The sequence below is a fragment of the Zalophus californianus genome, chromosome 1 (assembly GCF_009762305.2).
Source record: "Zalophus californianus isolate mZalCal1 chromosome 1, mZalCal1.pri.v2, whole genome shotgun sequence".
Lineage (NCBI taxonomy): Eukaryota > Metazoa > Chordata > Mammalia > Carnivora > Otariidae > Zalophus > Zalophus californianus.
The window spans coordinates 171,682,552-171,695,411 of NC_045595.1; the positions used below are offsets into that span (position 1 = coordinate 171,682,552).

The window sequence follows — 12,860 nt, forward strand, 5'->3', positions numbered from 1 at the left end:
AGAATTCCTCAACCTCGATATTTGGCCACTTTCTTATCTCCTGATATCTGATAACCCTAGTCTGCATTAGCAAGAATCCTACAGATCAGTTCCGCTGGAATCATCCCTTACCTCTGATGTTTCCTCTTAGTAATTTTCCATCCACTGACCCCCACCCTAGTCCTTGGCTATAAATTTCCACTTTTCTTTGTTGAATTCATAGTTGAGCTCAATTCCTCTCCTCTATTGCAAAACTCCTTTGTAGTAGCCCCCTAAATGAAGTCTGCCTTACAATTCTTTAACAGGTGTCTGATAATTTTTTCTTTAACAATATCAAAAATAATCTAAGATTTTCCTTTGATTGACCAAATTTCATATTTCATACCTAGATGATGACTTCTTAAAAAACAAATGAAAAACAAAAACAATTTTGGCTATAAAATCTCATACTTTCATATTTTAGTAATGTTTCTTTTTTGCCTTTTTTAATTCTTCAAAAATTACTGTTTCATCAGAATTTTTTCATTTTTATGAAAATCCTAATTTATATCTTACTAATCAGCATCTTTTAGTTGCAACTTTGCCTTAGGTTTCATTTTATGCAGCAAGAAATTCTCTGTGGGACTACTATTCCCATAGATTCCTTAAACTAAGGTACAGTGGAGGCTAATTATACACACTAAAGATGGATTACCTCAACTTCCCTTTTGGGACTTAGTAAGAGGTGGTAGTGAGGGCCTTACACCCAAATCATTATTGCTCTCCCCTTCCCAATCTCAACCCCTATTAAGGACCACTGTATTAAATAGCCCATCTATTTTCCTCATTAGTGAATTCTATTTTACCACAGATTGAACTATTTCATGTAATTTAGTCTATTTTTCCCTTTCTACTTGGTACCATTGACAAATATTTTACTTTGTGAGTTAATACTACATATTTTAAATATTTTCCCTTGAATATATTTTAATATCTGCTAGGGTTCTTGCTCACCTTTACTTTTCAAATAGTCCATAAGTCATTCCATTTATTATTTCATATAAAATTTATAATTATTTCTACTGAGTTCAAAGTGACTAAAACAATGATAAATAAGAATTTTGAGTATGATTTGTTTATAATTCTAAATTAACATTTATATCTTCCAAATATTTAAGTTTCTCATCCAGGAACACAGTTTCTCATCCAAGAATTATTCTGTTTTCTTTACATCACTCAAAACACATTTGTACTTCATTGCATTAGACAGAATATCCTCTTGCCAACGTTTTAAAAATTTAAGAAAAATGTATAGTTCAACATTAAAGTAATAAATGCATTGAGATCATATAACATTACTTCATTGAATCAAAGATGGGTCATCTAAGGAGATATATTATTATATCTCATAAATAGGTTTATAGAGAAATTTTATGGTCACCTCAATAGATGCCAAAGAACTTTTAAAAAAATTTAGCAACCATCATGAATAAAAATATTATTTAATTAATGTATCCTATTTACAGAATAATTTTGGAAAATACACAATTAAATATAGTATTTCATATGCATGGCAAATTAGTTCAAATTAAGCAATCTATAATTACTTGTGAATATAGCCACATATAATTAAACTTTAAGAAGAGTATGTTCTTGGTCATAATGCAATTAGTAAATTAATAAAAAAAATTTAGGAAAGCTCTCACATAATCCACAGTCATTGCCATTTCAAAGTTTTACCAATTAAAATCTTTATAATTAATTTTATTAGAAATATTTAATTGGTCAACATAGAGGTAAAGACTATAACTTTTTTCACTGTGGTAGGGTAAAAAATAACCCATCCTGAATTGTAGTTAACTTTAAAACAGGAATAGAAATAAAACAAAGAAATAAGGATATCAGTTGTCTTAATAAAAAGACAAAAAAAAAATACAGTGATTCTATTTAAAGACTTCTATCCAAAACAATCGATGTTTATCTCTGTCCAAAGAAATAGGGTTTGCATCTTTCAAGAGGTTTTCATGACTTTTTATAGCAGTCACTTTTGATGCTGTCAAATAATAGGAATAAATCATGCTTTCTCCTTGTCCACTGTCGAAGATAAAGCAGAGCTTGTTTTTATGCTCCCAGAGTTCCCATCAATTTTGGTACTGCATGCTTCTTTATATGGTGATAGTCCTTGTATATAGTAACTGGCAATTGGAAATCTCCATCCCTTTGAATTTATCACCTGTAAAACTGAGACTAAATACTATATTCCTTATTTACTGGAACTCATTCTGAAAACCAGACTGAAAATAGTAACTGGTTATCAAAGTTTATTGTTCATACAGAATCATGATAAGAAGCTACATCTATTATTAAAATTTTCTACTGTATAGTATATGTAAAAAAAGAAAAAAATCAAGTGTAATAAAAGAATTACTTCTTCAAAAGGCTATGTACATAATTGAGAAGATGAGTGATCTATTTAATTCTAAGTCATTATTTCAAAGAAATCAAAAATATTAAGGATGCCCCCCAATGTCATCACAATGTGTATTTGAGTTTATAACTAAATCCCAGGTAATTATAGAAACTGTTATTATAAATGAAATCAAGAATGTTTTTCTTACAAAGGATCACAAGATATCTTAAACCAAAGTAAACATATTAAATGTATTTATATCAGATACCTTATTCTTCTACCTTATTTCATCCACTCCTTTTTCTGCATTGTTTTTCATCTGATGCTTGTTTTTCTTAGAATTATGTTGTCCTTTGAAACATACTTCCCTAGAGCTTAAATATGTAAATAACTGAAAATGCAAATTACTACACTTTTGTTCACATGGAAAATACAGTCAATCATACCTCTGTAGTTCCAATGCCAGCTATGAATATATAATGAAAAAATTTATAACATAAAATTATTCCCAAATTTTAAGATGTATGATATAATTTTACTATTTATAGTTATGATATCATTGGAATATGATTTAATCTGAATTATTTTCAGATTTAATAAATACAATATTTTATTATTATATTGTATTTCTATAAAATGAAAAGTGAGATCTTTTTCTTCTCTGGTAAAATTTTGTCATAATGTCTTCAATGTACTATATAATATTCCAGTGGTTTATCCTGAATGCTCTCTGCTGCTATTTGTGGATGCTATGTAGAAATAATCACCCCTTCTTCAAAATAGTTGAATCCTACTTTTTTCCATGAAAAGAATGTAGGTTAGGATTTATGAAAGTAACTTTTCTTTTTTTTTTAAGATTTTATTTATTTATTTGAGAGAGAATGCAGGAGCACAAGCGGGGTGGGGGGGCAGAGGGAGAGGGAGAAGTGGGCTCCCTGCCGAGGGAGCTCATGCAGGGCTTGATCCCAGGACCTGAGATGAAGACCTGAGCCCAAGGCAGATGCACTTAACCAACTGAGCCACCCAGGTGCTCCGGAGTAACTTTACTTTTAATGTTTAATTTAACACGATTAGCTCAGTTTTTATTTGGTTTGATGTAACATTGTTACATAGCTTCTGCTTATCTGTTGATCAAAAAATCCTGATTATATGTACTGGACATACATAGCTTAATATTAAAGGTCACACTAAAAAACCTTTTACTGTATGGATTATATAATTTTTACAAGTGTGGCAACTGTGGGTAAAACTTGTAAGTTACTTCTGTGCCAAAACTTTTAAGAAAAAGGTACGCACTCCATATGCTCTCCTTCTTCCACTCATTGGATACAGATGACTATAAAGTCATATGTGATAATGAAACTACAAGAGGAAACTGCAGAATTCTACTATTCTCTGTATGAAGGAAAGCAGTCAACAACCAGGAACACCTCAGATTCTAATGTAAATGAAAAACTACATGTTAAGGCTCTAGAATTTGGAATTTTATCTTCTCAGCTTTTAAATATGCATATATATCCTCTTAAAAATATATATCTTCTTCAATTGGGATATACCCAAAACAAAAACCTAAAACATGTGGCATTAGCTTAACAGTCAGAAGGCAAATGACATGTAAAACCGTAATAGGAAACTAGACTGATGGAAACCTACATTATACAGTAGTAACTTTCTTGGTAAAGTTTTATCTCTAATAACTTGGAAGGCAGGTCAAGTGCTAATTTCTTTGTGTTGACTGAAACTTGATGCATCTAACAACATATTTCCAGGAACAGATGAGCTCAAGCAATACTAGCTGGATTGAAAATTAAAAAAAAAAAAGAAAGAATAGAAGAGTATAGAACTTTAGCGCTTTCAGGATTGTAAAAAGATGATATCTGCCCCTTCGAATGGGGACAAAACTAAGAAAAGAACATCTCGAGCACCAAAAATAGATTAAGACATCCTAGTTAAATAAAGAGATTCAGCTCTGTGTCTAAGATCTATCCACCTCTATTTTATAATGACCTCAATTTAGTTGCCATTAAGTTGAGAGAAGCATCTGAATAAAGTGGCAAGTAGATACATTAATAAATAAGACATGCTTGAAAACTATGTCAAAGAAAGAACTTTGGGTGTGAACTTCTATGTGTAGTTTTGGCACATGGAACTGACAAGTAGATTAAAAGACTACTTTGAGTTTTAGGAAATTTTATTGCCAACAAATCATGAGTCTGGTCTAAAAGAGCCTATAGCTGTAAAATGATCCTCAAGCTCTCAAAAGAGATCCTCATAAAACAGGCATGAAAGCTATTCACAACCACCAATAGCTACTTCAGAAATTGTGAGGATGATAAAGGAAGTTTACATACAGTAGAGTCATGGCCATCAAGAACAATGGGTAAGAGTGTCTCAGTGAATCGAATGCTGTATCTGTTCCGAGGTTCTTCACAATGCCTGCCCATCACTGCTATGGCTGTGTTTATTCCCCTTTCTTAATGGGAGTTTTCTATTTATTACAAACATTGTATATTTTGTTAGGGGCAGGTGGCATTTCATTCAATCTGTGTGTTACCAGTTGACAAGAAGACATTTTAACCTGATGGAGAAAATTCTGTATCACCAAATATATGAGGATGAACATACACGAATTGTGGGTGAGATGGCAGATTATTACAGAGATGACCAAGTATCTACAAAAACTGGGGCTTCCTCTTCCATGATAGAGAATCACTGTTGGAAAGTGACTACTACTGAGCCAGGGACAGCATTTTACATCTTACCCCTATCTGCAGCTGGTTGTGACCATATAACTAGTTCTCACTGCTGACACGTGAAAAGAAATGATGTGTCTCTTCATATCTGAGTTGGTTAAAAAGCACATGTGCCTTCTTCAATCTCCTTTTATAATTTCTGAGCTGGACACAGATAACTATAAAACTCTTAAGAGATGGTTGGTCCACTAAATTCAAGCCTGGATCCCTGAATCACTGTTTTGGGTGGAACTCCTGTCAACCAGGAATACCAACATGAATTCTTTGGTAAATTTATTAGTACCCTTAAGTTTGCTCTATATAAGGCCTCAGGGAGCAGAATTAGTACAACCACAAGATCCAAATTAAAAAAAAAAAAAAAAGACACAGAAACAAAAAACAAGCTAGACTACAAGTAACAATTCCAAAGTACACACACAGTTGACACTAATGCTTAAAAATATAGCCAATGCACTAAGATCAGGAGATTAATTTAGACCAAACTGCTTTAAAAAATAATTCTAGTGTGACTAAGATCCGTAAGGAATAAAATAACATCTGTAAAAGAGAAAAATTATGAAACAAATCAGGCAGAATAAAATAAAAGAAGGAAATGAAAAAAAATGAATAGCAAAAACCAGTAAAGATAAAAATAACTCAATAGATGAGATAAACTTAACTAGGTGTGGTCAGAGTGAAAATTCACAACCTGGAAATTAGTGCCAAATTTAAAATATTTTAAAAAATCAAAGACAAAGAGGATAATATTGAAAATCTCTAACAAGGGCGCCTGGGTGGCTCAGTCGTTAAGCGTCTGCCTTCGGCTCAGGTCATGATCCCAGGTTCCTGGGATCGAGTCCCACATCGGGCTCCCTGCTCCGCTGGAAGCCTGCTTCTCCCTCTCCCACTCCCCCTGCTTGTGTTCCTGCTCTCGCTATCTCTCTCTGTCAAATAAATAAAATCTTAAAAAAAAAAAAAACAAGAAAATCTCTAACAAATATCTAATACGTATTCTAGAAAGAACAGAAAAATGTAACACAAACACACACACATTCTTAGTTAAAAAAATGTGAATCATGAAAACATAAAGGCACACCAGTTACATCATAATGTTGAAGACCAAACATATGGAATCTATAATCCCCCAAGTAATGAGAATTAGAAGAACATTAGCAACTATAGTTTCAACAGATTCTCATGGACTGGGAAATGATATTTTCAGAATGTTGAGGAAAAATAACAGCCAAATAAACAATCTTTGAAAAAGGAGGTTAAAATAAAGATATTTTTAGATATCCACTAAATAAAGAGTTTAAATACTTACAGTACCTTATAGATCAAAAGATCTATTAAAAATGTATTTCAGCAAATAGAATCTTGAACCCAGGCAACAGGAGATAATAAGAGAAAAAAACAGCAAACATAGAAACTTAATATATCTTGATGTATCTAAGTGTTGACTTTATAAATCTCTTAATTTTGTTTCTTTAAAAGGTAGAACTAAATTTCAAAACTGATAGCAATTTCAGTGGGTGACATGGCATACTATGTTTGAAAAGTGAATAGAGATGTTAAATAATTTTATCTTCTTTTGAAGTATTTGTGTTAAGAAAGTATTTTTTTAAAAATTAAAGATAGCCTCTATAGAAATATGAGTTTTAGCATTCAAGTCAGCAGAGAGTAAAATAGGTATTAAAATGGAAGTTAAAATTTGGTTAAAATAATATACTAAAAATGATCATTTCAAGCCAGCTGATGTTTTAACCTGTTTTTAAAACTGTGACAAAGGACAAAATATAATTACTTAAATTTACTCTTTCTTGGCAATGATACGTTCTATTTTTAGACTCCTTGGAGCCTCTTGATTTCATATTCTTCTCAAGCTGGATGAAGGTCAGGAATTGCTTCATGAAAAAGCAGTTTTATTTGGAATTGAAGGTTATATTGTAAGAGTTTATATTTAGTTGTGAGAACCTTTAGAAAGTGAAAATACTATTTGGGCCAATAAGTATGCCCTTTTATTCTGATCCCAATCTCACCTTTTAGCTTTCCATCATATCCTCAAACCCCCTTATTTAATGCCAGCAAATCTTGGTGTCTCAAAATTTCTTTATGCTCTCTGCTTCCACAGTCATCTCTGATAACATGATTAGACAGAAGATCATAAACAGAGAGCATAAATGTTTCTGAACTGCAGCAAAGGACAGAGCCATGAAGCCTTAATAACAACACTCTTCAGGAGCTCAAATCAATATCTACGTCAGCAAAGGCCCTGTACATCTCACTCACTTCTGTGAACAATAACGCAATGGTTTGAGAACTGCCGCCATCCTTTCCTCCTGAATTTTAAAGCAGCACTAGAGAAAAAAAAAATAAAGCATATACCTAGAAAGAGGAAGAGTTTTAAAAAATCCTCAATGTTTCAGAACTTTTATTTTTCCATAGCCAAGTGTTAATTTGTTAAATTATATTCATGTGATCCTTAAAGGCTTGAAGAATATATCCTTGCAGTATATATGTGTGTGTGTGTGTGTGTGTGTGTGTGTGTGTGTGTGTGTGTGTGTGTGTGTGTGTGTGTGTATTTTTTTTCTCAGCAGGTATAAAAACCCAAACTCTAACTATTATCTCTAAGTATAAGTGCCACTGTCTTAATGAGGTTTATTTTAAATTAATATCCAAAAGGAATTTATTAGAAATTCATGTCACTTCAAAACTCACAACTGAACAAAAACTGCATTCAATTTTTCATGTTGTTTCCAATTATTTCTTCCATAGTGTTAAAATATTTTTAGATAGGGCGCCTGGGTGGCTCAGTTGGTTAAGCAACTGCGTTCGGCTCAGGTCATGATCCTGGAGTCCCGGGATCGAGTTCCGGATCAGACTCCCTGCTCAGCAGGGAGTCTGCTTCTCCCTCTGACCCTCTGACCCTCTTCCCTCTAGTGCTCTCTATCTCTCACTCTCTCTCTCAAATAAATAAAAAAAAAATAAAAAAAAATATTTTTAGATATATGCAGTGAAAGACTATTTGATGTAAATTAATGTTTTATGAATCAACATTATTTTTTAATTCAAACCCTTAAGGAATAAATTAAGAAAATTAAAAAAATAAAATCTGTTAACATTAATATGCCCAAGTATGATAGTTTTAATTATAAACCTATGAGATAAAATTAAAATAGTTATGAAAAATAAGTTGAGATTTGAGCCAAGAATAAAATACTGCTTATTATATATAACAGAATAACCCAAATTACTGTGTTGGTTTTTTTTTTAATTTTCTAATTATGTTATGTTTATCACCATACATTGCATCATTAGTTCTTGATGTAGTGTTCCATAATTCATTGTTTGCGTATAACACCCAGTGTTTGGTTTTAAATTTTAGCATATCCACTTAATGTAATATTTATGTCTATTTAAACCTGATTGATAGCAAGAATAAGAGAACCTCTCCCTTTTATGCTTCTAGAATTTGTATCTAGATATGCCTTAACAATATTATAGAGAAATGAATCACATGTTCTAACATTCAGTAGGACAACTTTTAGGATAAAATATGATAAATTATTTAAATGCAAATAAATACACATTACTCATAACATAATGATAGTATGGATATCATAGATTAATTCTATTTTAAACCAGCTTATTGTGTTTTTGCCACATAACAAATCAAGAGTTCTCAAATCCATTCAAGTAAATTATCAAAATCCCTAAAACCTCATTATAATGTTTCTTATTTATCATATTTTACATCAAAGTTCCAGATAAGTCCATAATTTTTCCATTATTCTCAGTAGCCTGAATTTCAGAAGAGATGTTTAGATACTGTTCTAATTGTGTTCATATCAGATTCCAAAAAATAAACATGGACAAAAAGGGACTAATGAATGATCAATAACTTAGGGCTCCTCTGCACTGGTGGATGGGCAGGAAAAGTTAAATAATCAAGATAAGGTTATGGATGCTTGGAATGAGGAAATGAAAGAGAAACAGAAAGAGAAAATTGAGGAACGGGAAATATGGAATATGGAAATATGGAACGAAAACACAAGGACCAGACTAAAAAATATTTAGGCTTCAGTTCTTAGTCTAGTATCAATTACTGAGTGGTCGCAGGGAATAAAATTCTGTTCTCAGTAATTTAGTATCCTGATTTATAAAATGAGGGATAAAGATATTTTTTTAAAGATTTTATTTTTTTATTTGAGAGAGAAAGAGAGAGTGAACGAGAGAGCACAAGCAGGGGGAGTGGCAGAGGGAGAGGCAGCAGGCTCCTCACTGAGCAGGAAGTCCGATGGTGGGACTCCATCCTAGGACCCTGGGATCATGACCTGAGCCAAAGGCAGACGCTTAACTGACTGAGCCACCCAGGTGCCCCAGGATAAAGATATTTTTTAGAACTTTCCAGACCTAAAGCAACCAGATCTACTGCAAACCTTCCCAAAGAAAACTTTCCTATTTCACAGAAATGAGAAGAAACAAAGCACTCTGTAGGTATACCAATAGTGTCTGCGTTTAAGTACTAAGTAGAGCTTGGTTCTCAGTGCCTTATGATCATTCATATCTAAATTTCTTACCCTTAATTACACACATTTTTTTTTAAAATACTCCTCCTTTATCAGACAGCCCTGGTGAAACAGACATATAAATAGTTCTTATAAATAATGAGGATGAAAATAGGAAGGAGGGAAGGAAGGAAGGGAGGGAGGGGATGACTTAGAGGGCTGACCCAAGAACCACAGAAGGAAGCCAAGAACCACAGAGAACCAATCCCAGGGAGAAGAACTGGGATCTGATCAAAGAATATTCTCTGCCCTTATTATAAGAGATCCTGACAACATTCAGCTGGATTTCAGAATCACAGTGGACCAGTGACAGCTGTATTCCCAGCCCTTAGGAATGGGAGAATCTTTTACAATTATTCTGTCCCTATCCCATGTGTGCTGTGTGTGTAACAATAACTTATCTTTTAGTTCTTAGCTGTCCAGGTCAAGAGGAACTTGAGCTACGAAGCTTCATTTACATCTGGACCTGATTTTTAATCGTGCTTTTCTGGACTTCAACATGATGCCATAATGGAATAAATATTTGGGAGGATGTGGGGTTTTGTGCATGAAGGAGGGACATTAATCATGAGAATCCAGAGTGGACTGTGGTATACTGTCACACTGGCTTTCAGGTATTCACTCCCTTGTAGAGTACCCCCTCATATACTCTTTATTTGGCCATTGAAAACCTCCCTCTAAAGGCAGCCACTGTACTGTAAAAAATCTTAGACCAGATTCTTAAATGATGAGACACCATATACAAAGAATTCTGGAAGAGGAGAAGTCATCTTAGACATTCTAGCTCTGGTCAACCTCACAGCTGAATTCAGCTGCCTTAGTGACCTTTGCTTAAAGGAAAAGACCTACCCAGTTGAGCCTTGAGAAATCATAAATCAGTGTGGTTTTAAACTGGTAGGTTTTGGGTTCTTTCATCTCAATAACAATAGATAACTAAACCATAAGGTTTATTCCTATTTATCTCTACCACTTACCAAAGTGATTAACAGATAAGTAGGTACTCAAAAATGTTAATAGCTCAAATAAATTAAATGTTCTAACAAAACAGATAAGAAGAAATGATACAAAGATACCGTTTTTTCTTCTCCAGTTAAATACCCACCCACCACCCCACACACGTATATATCTCACATTAAATATGTGACCATATACTATTAGAGCTATGATTTTATTCGTATAAGTTCCACTTAATTGGCCATTTAGCTTACATGTAATTCAGAGATTTGGTTGTGAAATAAGTCGTTGACAGATGGCAATAGAGTCTGATAAAAATTATCATCAAAGGAAATAAAGAAGCGTGCAAAACATCAAAAACAGACACTTAAATGAGTACTCTGAAATGGAGACTGGTGGTAGTGCAAGATACCTCTTTCAAAAAATAAGGTCTACATCCACTCTGGCTTCCTCTGTGTTTGTAAATAGCAATTTGTTGTATTAAATTGGAACCAAGCAGATGAGTGTGTTTTTATTAGTTCTCCATATACTTTATCATGAGTTGATTAGAACCACTACTTTATTTATGGATAAGGAAACTGTGATTTCAAAGTTAATAAGCCATGGATTTAGAATTCAAGCTTAATTCTTCCAATTTCTGCCATCTACTACAAGGAAATGATGAACATTTATACTATACCCACTCTCTTATGTTTCTACAATCAAATAAATTAAAATAAAGATAACAAGCCACAAAAACAGATGAGTCTACCAGTAGCTCTACACAAGCTGATAATGATTATCATTTGTCTAAAATCATCCTTACCCAACAAATGAAAGAATTTTAAGACATATAAATAAGAATGAAATTCACAGAATAAACACTTTAAGAAAAAACATCTAGCCATCAATAACTGTCACTACCTCTTATTCTGTGATTAATACCATAAAAATACAAATATTCAGTAAAAGCTAATTACACAAGTCCTGAGAATTATTCTTTGCATATTTTAAATTATTTTTACCATATTTTTTTACCATATTTTTACCAATGAATGCCCAGCTTCTACCTAACTTCCCAAATGTGGTAAAACTACGTCATAGTATGTGTAATGTTTTATCCTCAGCTCTTATTATCCTCTTAATTCCACTAATTATTCACACATATTAATTTTTCTTTAGTTTATTTTCCAATGTATAGAAATGTTTTATAAAGCCTCCTCAAAGAATCATTTCTGACTATTCCATTCTAAATCTTTGTTATGGGTGAATAAAAATCCTGAATTCAATCTATATTGATAAACTTGAATGAAACATCTTTTAATAATTAAATAGTGGAGAAAAGCTGATTCATTCCTTATAAAAATTATACTACAGATTGTATGCAAATATTGATATTTTTAGACAACCAAACATAGTGAGTTTCAACATTCAAGAACCCAAGTGTTTTATAAATAGATAAAACCTTTAAAAATTCACAGGTATTTTTTATGACCCTTACATGTATACAAGTATGTTTTTTTCTGACTTTTCTTATTTGTTCTTATTTATCATTTTAAAGAACATGAATATAGCATCAACAAAGAAGTCAATAAATTCAATATACTACAGAAAACAAACTTATAAATCATCCACCATTAAGAGGGAAATATCTGTATTATGTTACTATTTATCAAGCCATAATTTTATTTCTATATTTGTGTTTTGATTACAAGTCCTAAATCCAAACACAATTGATGTATATTATCTTTGTGTAAAATGTTTAAATGTATAAATTTATTAGATTAATAAGCCCTCACAAAATGATTCACATAGAAAGAAAAAATCTTTGATCTTGAAAATTATAGGTATTTTATTATCATAACAATGTGAAAGGTTTGGTTCTAAACTTCATTAGCATTGTGTTTTGTTAATATTTCCTGACAGATCTTACACAAATACTACTATTACAACAACTAAAAGGTAATTTGTTATATGGTGGGAAATTGTACTTACTAGTAGCAAAAGATAGGGGCCCTGGGGTGGCACAGTCTGTTAAGCATCCAACTCTTGGTTTCTGCTCAGGTCGTGATCTCAGGGTCCAGGATCGTAACTGTTTCTCCTTCTCCCTTTGCCCCTCCCCACCGTGCATGTGTGCATGCACTCTCTCTCTCTCTCTCTCTCAAATAAATATTAAAAAAAATAGTAGCAAAAGATAAATTAAGCTCTGACACAATCTCCAAACACATAATACCTGCATAAATTATCCTGTATGTTTTG

The 12,860-nt window shown here is 32.6% G+C and overlaps 1 protein-coding gene across 9 annotated transcripts in view; it reads right to left on the reverse strand.

Annotated features, from left to right (window-relative positions):
- Positions 1-12,860, reverse strand: part of EPHA6 (EPH receptor A6) — an 828,987-nt gene that overhangs the window by 640,491 nt on the left and 175,636 nt on the right. The window lies entirely within an intron of this gene.